Source organism: Panthera pardus, unplaced genomic scaffold (genome assembly GCF_024362965.1).
Source record: "Panthera pardus isolate Hobbes unplaced genomic scaffold, ASM2436296v1 HiC_scaffold_17, whole genome shotgun sequence".
NCBI lineage: Eukaryota > Metazoa > Chordata > Mammalia > Carnivora > Felidae > Panthera > Panthera pardus.
Genome location: NW_026526732.1, coordinates 150,679,487 through 150,690,030, shown reverse-complemented (window position 1 = coordinate 150,690,030; position 10,544 = coordinate 150,679,487).

The following is a 10,544-nucleotide window of genomic DNA, read 5'->3' as shown; positions in this document are numbered from 1 at the left end:
AGATTGGGAGTGTTCAGGGTGCTTCCTCCCTGCTTTTTGACCTGTAAACTCCAATCATTCTTCCTGTCCAGCTTGGGTGTAGCCTCCTCTGTGAAGTCTTTGCAGTATCCCCCTCCCCCCCCCATCCCCACACCCCAGGCAGACCCAAGGAAGCCACTCCTGTATTCCCACTGTTCCTCATTGCTCTAATCTCTATGGGAGCAGTGCTTCTATATGTGGAACACATAAGAACTTCCCCATCTTCTCTTATCAAAATCATTTTATGAAAAAAAATTTCTAAACCTTCTTTTATTAATCTATCTGATGGAATAATTCAAGCATCCCATCAAAACTCATTTTGAGGAGCAAATATAAGTTTGTAAAACACTTAAAATTTTAAATTAAAAAATGCTTTTCATATAGAAAGTTTCAAACATATAAAAGGAGAGAGAATGTTGTAATAGACTCCATTGTATACATTTATACATTGTATACATTTATATGCCTGTGGCATATAAATGTATGACCAGTCTTGGTTCATCCACTGCCAGCCCCATCTGCCCCATTGTTTTGAGGCAGCCTCAAACATTGTGCCATTTCTTTCATTAATATTTTACTCTGATCTCCAAGAGTAACAGCTCTCTTTTTAAAAAATGTAACCACAATATCATTATCACACCTCAAAATATCTACATTGATTCCTTCATGATATCATTAAATAGCAAGTCAGGGTTAAAGAATTAATTTTCTGATTGTTTTACACACACATATACAGTTTCTTGGAAAATCAAGAAATAAGATCCATATATTGTAATCGGTTGATATATCTCCAGTCCTTTTGAAAAGTTATTTAAATTTTATTTATGCCTGTGTCCTACTTTATGCCATTCTTTTCTAACTTAGCCAGGATTTTTTTTTCTTCTCAGCATTCATAATGGAACTAGTGTTTGAATGGCAGCGCCACTTGCCCATGCAAGGGGACATAGAGGACAGGCTTCAGACAGTAATCTGTAGGCTGCAGTAAGCAAAATCTCTTTAAAAAAAATTTTTTTTTCAGGCTTATTCATTTTTCAGAGACAGAGACAAAGTATGAGTGGGAGAGGGTCAGAGAGAGAGGGAGACACAGAATCCAAAGCAGGCTCCAGGCTCCAACTTGTCAAAACAGAGCCTGACGCAGGGCTTAAACTCATAAACCGCACGACCTGAGCTGAAGTTGGACACTTAACTGACTGAGCCACCCAAGCGCCCCAAGCAAAACCTTTTTTAAAGAGAAAGTGGTAAAGTTTCAAAAGCTCTTCTGAACACAAAAGAAAAGGTGGTTTCTTTCTCTCTCTCTCTTTTTCTTTCTCTCTCTCTCTCTTTCTTTCCTTCATTGTCTTTTTATTTTTTAATTACAGTGCCTCTAACTATATCTCAGTTTCTTCAACTTCCGAATTTTGTCAGTTCATTTATGGGGGCAAATCTCTATCAAAATCTATACGAAGAAAACCCTCCTACATTTGTGGTATGAGTATAAAATTGTTCAATTTCTGTAGGAGGCAATTGGCTGAGTCCATCAAAATCACAAATTCCCTTTTACTCAGCAAAGCCACTTCTGTGAATTTTCCCTACAAACATACTCAATCATGTGTGACATAGCTCCTGTACAAGATGGTTTGCTGCAGCATTGTTCACGCAAAAGGATAGAAATAACTCAAATGGCCATCAATAGGAGGTCATTTTTAAAAATTATGGTATTTCTATACCACGGAATGCTTAGCAATTGTAAAAACTATATGTAAGCTCTTGATGTACTGATATCAAAAAGTGGGAAACTGAATAGTACATCCACATACACACAACACACTTATTTTTGTTTAAAAAACAAAAAAGTATGTTTGTATGTGTATATTATAAATTTGCTTGTATATATACAGAAGGATATAAGAATATCAGAAAGATAAATAGCCCATTGGCAGCATTGCTTCTGGGGAAAGGAACCGGATGGCCTGAGAATCTGGTGGGAGAGAAGATTCACTTTCAGATCTTTTTAAGTTTGAACCATAGGAATGTATTACTTATTCAAAATAAATTAAGATGATCTACATATAAAACTTAATACTTAAAAGGCTGAGTCAAGAGATTAGGAGTGATCTCTTGCAGAACTCAAATGCTACAGTTGACCATGACCCCCTTACATGCTCCTTCCATGGGCCTCCAAGACATCTGGCTCCCCTGGCTCCTTTCTGCTAGCTCAGCTCCTATGCTGACAACTCTACCCCTCTTCCTCACATGGATGCTCCTCAGGGCTCAGCCTGGGCCTCTTCTCTTAGTCATTCTACACCAGTGCTTCTTTCTCATTCCTCCCCTATGGGACCTTATGGCACATGGTTCTCATGTGCCTGGGCAAAGCCTCTATGTTGTTTATTTATTCCATTTTATTCCACTCCTAATTCTATTTATCTCTTCCTGGGCAGTCCTTCTAATGTGCTCCATGTTTTTCCTTTTGCTTGAAAGTGTTTTATAAATTGTATTGCTATTTTGTGTGCATATACTCTTATCTTAAGTAAATGGTATCAAAATAATATTTTATAAGTCTCATTCTACTTATTTTTTCATTCAGTACTATGTTTTTAAGATCCATCAGTATTGCTGTCTTAGAGGACTAACTCAACCTTTGCATGATGTACAAGCCCATTCATTCATTTATTGAATCAACACACATTTATTGCACACTTCTTATGTGCTAGGTGCTGGGGATATAGTATGTGAGCAGAAGTGGTTGGAGTTGATGGGGAAGAGAGAGTTAATAGGGAAGAACAATGGGGGGGATCATGACAGCAGACTCAGTTGCTGGAGCTGGCAGAGACTCTAGATCATGGTGGGGGATTTTATCTCCCTTCTAGGAGAGCAAAGGAAATCCCCTGACTAAAACAAATGGAGTTTTAGTGAGGGGATAACATTATCAGAGGTTCATTTTGAAAAGGTTATACTGTCTGCAGTGTGAAAGATTGATTGGAGTGGACCAGGGTGAAGGCCAAGGGGTCCTGGATTATTCTAGGCAAGACATGTGAATTAGGAGAGTTGATGGAGGAGATGGAAAGACATTTTCAGATTTGAGAAATATTAGGGAGTAAAGTCCATGGATTGAATATAGGCATAAAAGAGAGAAAGAGGGGCGCCTGGGTGGCTCAGTCGGTTAAGCGGCCGACTTTGGCTCAGGTCATGATCTCGCGGTCCGTGAGTTCGAGCCCCGCGTCGGGCTCTGTGCTGACAGCTCAGAGCCTGGAGCCTGTTTCGGATTCTGTGTCTCCCTCTCTCTGACCCTCCCCCGTTCATGCTCTGTCTCTCTCTGCCTCAAAAATAAATAAACGTTAAAAAAAATAAATAAAAGAGAGAAAGAGGCACCAAGGTGGACCCCAAGAAATTGGGCTTGTCCAGCTGGACAGTGATGGGCAGTTTTCTGAGAGAAGGAATGCCCAAAGAGGTCTGTTTTGGTGGCAAGGCAAGGAGGGAGGTTTTTGATGTGTAAATTATTTTTTTAATGTTAGTAATAACAAATTATTACTTGTGTGAGTGTGTACGTGCATGTGTGTGTGTGTGTGTGTGTGTGTGTGTGTGTGTGTGTATAGAGGAGAGAATTGTTTATTGTTTGAAGCTATTAACTTTTGGGGTGGTTTGTTACACAGCATTACATAGTACTGAATGAAAACAATGGATTTTCACCACATTTGAAGGTTTTGTTTGATAAAGTATGACTTAAAATATATACTATGTGGCATATACTATCTCTAATTTAGCAGACCTGTGATGTCACCTCAAAAAAATGTGCAGTCACCCACTAGAGCAGATTAAACTTATGTATAAGGAGAGGCCTGGAAAGACATTCCAAGCCTACTAACATACTGTGGACAAAGAAGACAAACAGTAATCACTGGTGAGAACCTCATATAGGAAGCTATAACTGTGAGTGTTCCAAATTGCAGTGACTAATTTGCTATCCAGCTGCTTCTTACACAGGCATCTCTATGGAACAATGCTTCAAGTGGTATAGGAATTTATTTAATGTCTGTTGATAATGGGGACTGTTGATAATGGGGACAGTATTTCTCTGATATAGAAATATCATCAACTTGCCCCCATAAATCATAGGGTTTTGTGAAGATCAAAGGAAATAATGTGGAAAAGGTTTTGAGAGCACAAAAGAACTATGCAGATGTATAAGGGATTATGTATTAGTTTTGTCATGGTGACAAAAACTCCACACTCTTAAGGGCTCACAACACTCAAGGTTTACCCTTTGCTCACGCTGTATATTACGGTTTGGCCGTGGCTCTCCCTCTGTCATCTCACACTAGGACCCAGATGGAGTCATAGAGAACCATACCCTGGCTTTCAAAGCTACTTCCTGGAAGTAACACATATCACTTCTGTTCACATTTCATTGAGTAGAGCAGGGACGTGGCTAAACTTGGCATGAAGAGGTAAGAAAGTATAATACTCCCATATTTTTGCTTGTTCCATTGTACTTTCTTCCTTCCTGATGTTCCAGGTTTCCTTCTTTTATCACATCCTTTCTATTTTAATTCAGTTTAGGGTAGGAATGCTGATGACAAATTCTCTTAGTTCTTCTAGGAATATCTTGGTTTCCCCTTCATTCCCAATGGATATTTTTCATGGATGTTGAATAGTGGGCGGACAGTTCTTTTCCTTCAGCACTTGAAAAATGTTGTGCCACTTTCTTCTGGTGTCCATGGTTTCTGTCATTTGAATTATTTTTCCCCCATAGGTGATGTGTCATTTCTTGCTGCTTTCAAAATTTTTTGTCTTTGGTTTTCAGGAGCTACACTGTAATGTGTTTTGACATAGATTTGAGTTTACTTTGTTTGTGGCTTGCTCAGCCTTTTAAACCTGTAAGTTTATGTATTTTGCCAAATATAGGAAATTTTCAGCCATTATTTGTTCAAGTTCTTTTTTAGTTGCACTCTGATTTTCCACTCTTACTGGGACCCCAGTGACACAAAAGTTAGATATTTTGTTATAATCACAGAGGTCCTTTCTGTTCTGCTGTTGAGCCTACCCAATGAACTTTTTATTTTGGTTATGGTATTTTCTGCTTTTAAAAATGAGCTCTGTAGTGGGGGCCCTTTACTATTGGGCAGGGATGAAAGTCTGTGATCCTCACTGAGTCTTCTCTGCTGTCACCTCTAAAAGGGAGAGGCGTTTAAGGTATCAGAGAGCCAAGTATCAGAGAGCCAAATATCAGAGTGAGGCTCCTCACTCAGCCTTTGCTGATTGGAGTGGAGTAGCATTTGTTTTCCCCCTGGTGTTTGGCTGGGCTAGGCCATTATTATTTTATTTTTCTGTCTTGTTACATTTAAGTTATTACTCTTAAAAATATAAAATTAGTTAAGCTTATTATAAAAACTAAAGTATACAGAGAAGCACACAGTACAAAATAAAACTTCCTTTCCTCCACCATTTGTAGACCTCTTTGATTTACTCCAGATATTGTTCTATAGCATTCACACAGGTCTACCCACTCATATGCATGTGTACACATAGGCACATATATATGTATTTATGGGCATATATACACTACTCAAATGCTCCAGTCTCTTTGCTTCTCTGTTTGGTGGTTTTCTCTAGTGCTATGAGAGGTCACTTAGCCATTTAAGGAAGACTAGAAGTGCCAAGGAATTAATACCTCCAAGGGCAAGCCCCCACCAGTGAGGGATAGGAGTTGGTGGGTGCTATGAACTGGATGATTTGTCCCCTCACCAAAAAAGTCATATGTTGAAGCCCTAATCCCCCATGGGATGGTATTTGGAAGTGGGGCCTTTGAGAGGTAATTAGGTTTAGATGAGGTCAGGAGGGTGAGCCCCCATGATAGGATTAGTGTCCTTAGGAGGAAGAGACCAGAACTCTGTGCTCTGTGTCTGCAATGTGAGGACAAAGCAAGAAGGCAGCCCTGTGCAAACCTTCAAGAGGGCTCTCACCAGACACCAAATCTGCCAAGACCTTGATTTTGGACTTCCCAGCCTCCAGAACTGTGAGAAAGAATTGTTTGTTGTTTAAGTCATCCAGTCTGTGGTATTTTGTTATGATGGTTCAAGCTGACTAAAATGGTGGGAAATAACTTCTTTATCTCTTAGGGGGACAAATCTGAGGAGAACTCTATACAGTTCCTTAGATGGCTCTCCAAAGTTTTAAGTCCCAGTGTTCCCCAACAGTAGTCCACAAATTAACATACACACCATTGGCTCTTTTTCCTTCCCTGTCTCACTCCTCCCAGCCCTTCACTTGTGCTTCCTGGGCTCCCCTCCCAAGGAAATTACTTCTATGTAAGTCCTTGTCTCAGGGCATGTTATTGGGAAACCCTCAACCCTCATGAAAACACCATTTTCATGGCTCTTCACCATGATTAATGAACATTTCACTGTCTTCTTTTCCTTTCTTCTGCTTTTCTTTCCTTCCTTCCATTTCTTTTTTAAAAATTTAATTTATTTTTTTAAATTTACATCCAAGTTAGGGGCGCCTGGGTGGCTCAGTCGGTTAAGCGTCCGACTTCAGCTCAGGTCATGATCTCGCGGTCCGTGAGTTCGAGCCCCGCATCGGGCTCTGTGCTGGCAACTCAGAGCCTGGAGCCTGTTTCAGATTCTGTATCTCCCTCTCTCTGACCCTCCCCCGTTCATGCTCTGTCTCTCTCTGTCTCGAAAATAAATAAACATTAAAAAAAAAATTAAAAAAAAATTACATCCAAGTTAGTTAGCATATAGTGCAACATTGATTTCAGGAGTAGATGTCTTAATGCCCCTTACCCATTTAGCCCATCCCTTCTCCCCCAACCCCTCCAGTAACCCTCTGTTTGTTCTCCATATTTAAGAGTCTCTTATGTTTTGTCCCGATCCCTGTTTTTTATATTATTTTTGCTTCCCTTCCCTATGTTCATCTGTTTTGTATCTTAAAGCCTCATATGAGTGAGGTCATATGATATCTGTCTTTCTCTGATTAATTTTGTTTAGCATAATACCCTCTAGTTCCATCCACGTACTTGCAAATGGCAAGATTTCATTCTTTTTGATTGCCAAGCAATACTCCATTGCATATATATATACGTACATATATATACATATATATGTACATATGTACATATATATATGTATATATATGTACGTATATATATATATATACACATATATATATATATATATATGTATATATATATACCACATCTTCTTTATCCATTCATCCATCGATGGATATTTGGGCTCTTTCCATACTTTGGTTATTGTTGATAGTGCTGCTATAAACATTGGGGTGCATGTGCCCCTTTGAAACAGCATACCTGTATCCCTTAGATAAATACCTCATAGTGCAATTGTTGGGTTGTAGGATACTTTTATTTTTAATTTTTGAGGAACTTCTATACTGTTTTCCAGAGTGGCTGCACCAGTTTGCATTCCCACCAGCAGTTCAAAAGTGATCCTCTTTCTCCGCATCCTCACCAACATCTGTTGTTGCCTGAGTTGTTAATGTTAGCCATTCTGACAGGTGAGAGGTGGTATCTCATTGTGGTTTTAATTGGTATTTCCCTGATGATGAGTAATGTTGAGCATCTTTTCATGTGTCAGTTGGCCATCTGGATGTCTTCTTTGGAGAAGTGTCTATTCATGTCTTTTGCCCATTTCTTCCCTGGATTATTTATTTTTTGGGTGTTGAGTTTGATAAGTTCTTTATAGATTTTGGATCCTTCCTTCCATTTCAAACAAGGTAATGGAAACCCTGTACACATCTTTGCACACCTGTACAAATATATCCATGTAGGATAAATTCTTAGGGGTAGAATTGCCAGGGAAAATTATGCACATTTAATATTTTCATAGACACTGCCATTTCCTTAAAAAATCTGTTTACACATATTTGGGAAAAATTCTACACATTCTCACCTCATTTCCTGGTTCTGTCACATAAATTCTTTTTGGAGTTTCCCCCAGGTGCCTGCTCTATGACTTCCTCACTCTGTGACCAACCCCCATTTCAGTAGCCCAGAGGCCCCAAGTTCTAACTTCCTTGTACTGGACCTTGAGGGTGAGGAGATTTCTGGTCCTTAACAGGAATTCTATCACTACAGGTTTCCTCTGGAGGCTCCTGAAGGCCTGGTTTAGTTTAGTCCTGCTTTAAAACTTGAATAATGTATGGACCCTTTTGAAAGAAATACAATCCTCATGGACTTGACTTAAATTATGTTTATAATTTAAATGTGTACAAACCATGCATGCAAATCCAGCTAACTCTGAATTCCTTATGCTTCAATACTTGAGCAGTTAGGGGCAACTGGGTGGCTCAGTCTGTTAAGCGTCTGACTTCAGCTCAGGTCATGATCTCACAGTTTGTGAGTTCAAGCCTCGTGTTGGGCCCTGTGCTGACAGCCCAGAACCTGCAACCTGTTTCAGATTCTGTGTCTCCCTTTCTTTCTGCCCCTCCCCTGCTTGTGCTTTGTCTATCTCTCAAAAATAAATAAACATTAAAAAATTAAAAAAAAATACTTGAGCAGTTATAAAGCTGTAGAAACAAAACAAAGTAGAAATAAATCCACATAAAAGTAAAAAGGCAATTTGAAGTAACTAATTTGATGTGATGAGTAGCTGTTTTTCTGAAATGAAGCTGCTTCTGGCAACATAAACACATACTGCCTAATTCAGGTTCTTTTGAAATTGACACAATATTCCACTGTGTGCCCAGTGATGACTCAGTTCTCCCCATACTTGTGTCTATTCAAATTGCTAAGAAATCTTTGTCAGTACATGTCTTCTGGACTTCACTTAGTACAAATGCAGCCCAGACAGTTACAGAAGAACTAACTTGACCATAAAAAGCTAAACACAAACATAAACAAACACAGACACTCACATACTAGCCCTGTATGTATGTAAGATCTGTTACATATGATCCAGAAAATTCTTATAACACTTTTAAAAAATCACCAATGAAACAAAAACATGGAATTTAATCATTTTCACAGGGCATCATGGGTTGTCAGGAGTCCAGGGACCTCAGTTTGAGAAATACTATCCTAGTAGTGACCTTGACTTCCAGTGTGACCTTGAGCAAATCTTTTGCCATTGTTGGATCTCTGTACATTCTTTGTACACAAACAATGATTTTGTGGGAGGTGACAATGTATTCTTGGGAGGTGAAGGAAGTTAGAGTCTTTTTGAGGACTAAAAGGAAAGGACAAGGCTTTTTACAGACCCTAGATTTGGGAAAATAATGATGGCTAAGACCCTACTGTCTAGCTTTGGCTTTGGAGTTAAAAGGCTTAGGGTTTGAATTCCAGATCTGCCAGTTGCTGTGTATGTCTGTGAGCAAGTTGACTTCTCCTGTTTCTGCCCTTGTAAAAGTGGGCATATATCAAAACACTACATCACAGAGCTGTGCTGAGGACCAAATAAGGTGACTCAGGAAAGTGATGAGGGCAGAGCCTGGCCTTAACAAGGTTCAGTAATCAGCAGTGTTTTCAGAAAGAGGCCAAGGGCTGCAAAGGACAACAGAAAAGAGAAAGTAAAGATTCTGAGATTCTGTCTATAAATAGCAGTATTTCTGATACATGGCTGTCGGGAAATTTCACCCTAATGAGACCTGCAGCAACCCTGTCAGCTTCCACTCAGCCTTTCTCATTTCTCCTTGCCTATCTGCCTTTCCAGGCCCAGGCTGGAAACTCTTTCCCCCACCCCCAGGCTTTCACTTCTTTGTCCAGCCAATAATATTGGTCAGCCGTGAAGGGAGCGCCCCCCTGTGGTCACCCTGTTCACTGCAGGGACCATGAGCCTCACCAAAGAGTCAGATGAAAGGTGGAGTTTTCCAGGGGGAGCAAGACTCAAGTAGCTCAGGTGAGTGTCTAGTCTAGCCCCACAGAGGCTGATATGGATCTCCCTCCTAGATACCTCCCCCTTTTGAAGAAGAAAGAGAGAGGTAAAGCAATCTAGGAGAGGCCTGGGTGGGAAGCAGTAACTCCTCAAGATCTGAGGCAAGTTACAACCTCTCCAGGTCTGGTTCCCCTTTCATGAGGAGCCCTGCGTCTCGCACCTCAAAGGCTCCAAGGAGACAACCAAATGATGTGAAAATACCACAAAAATATCTAGCACATACACTGCTCTTCTGTAGGATCTCAGCATTTCCTCCTGGCATTCCAGGCTGGGGGGCGGGAGGTGAAATACTGGCTAGATGTGGCTGGGATAAAGTTGGAATCAACTCCTCCCTCCCCCCCAGCTGTTGCTCTGCCAGATGCTGCCAACACACTGCTGCCAGAAACCACCTTTAAAATCTAATCAAGCCATTTCCCAGCTCAATACCCCAAGACTCTTCCTCCTCACCTTCAGAATAAGCCAAACTACTAATGAGATTATCTCACCTCACTCTGCCTTTCTGGGTTTACTCACCTGGACAGACCCTGTCTTCCAGTCACAGCTGCAGCTCCCCATAAAGCATGTCTCCTTGCTATTCCCTCAGCTTCTTCATCCGGGAGCGGCCCTGCCTCATCTCTGCAAATCTCTTTCTGACTTAAGGTCCAATTCAAGCTCCAA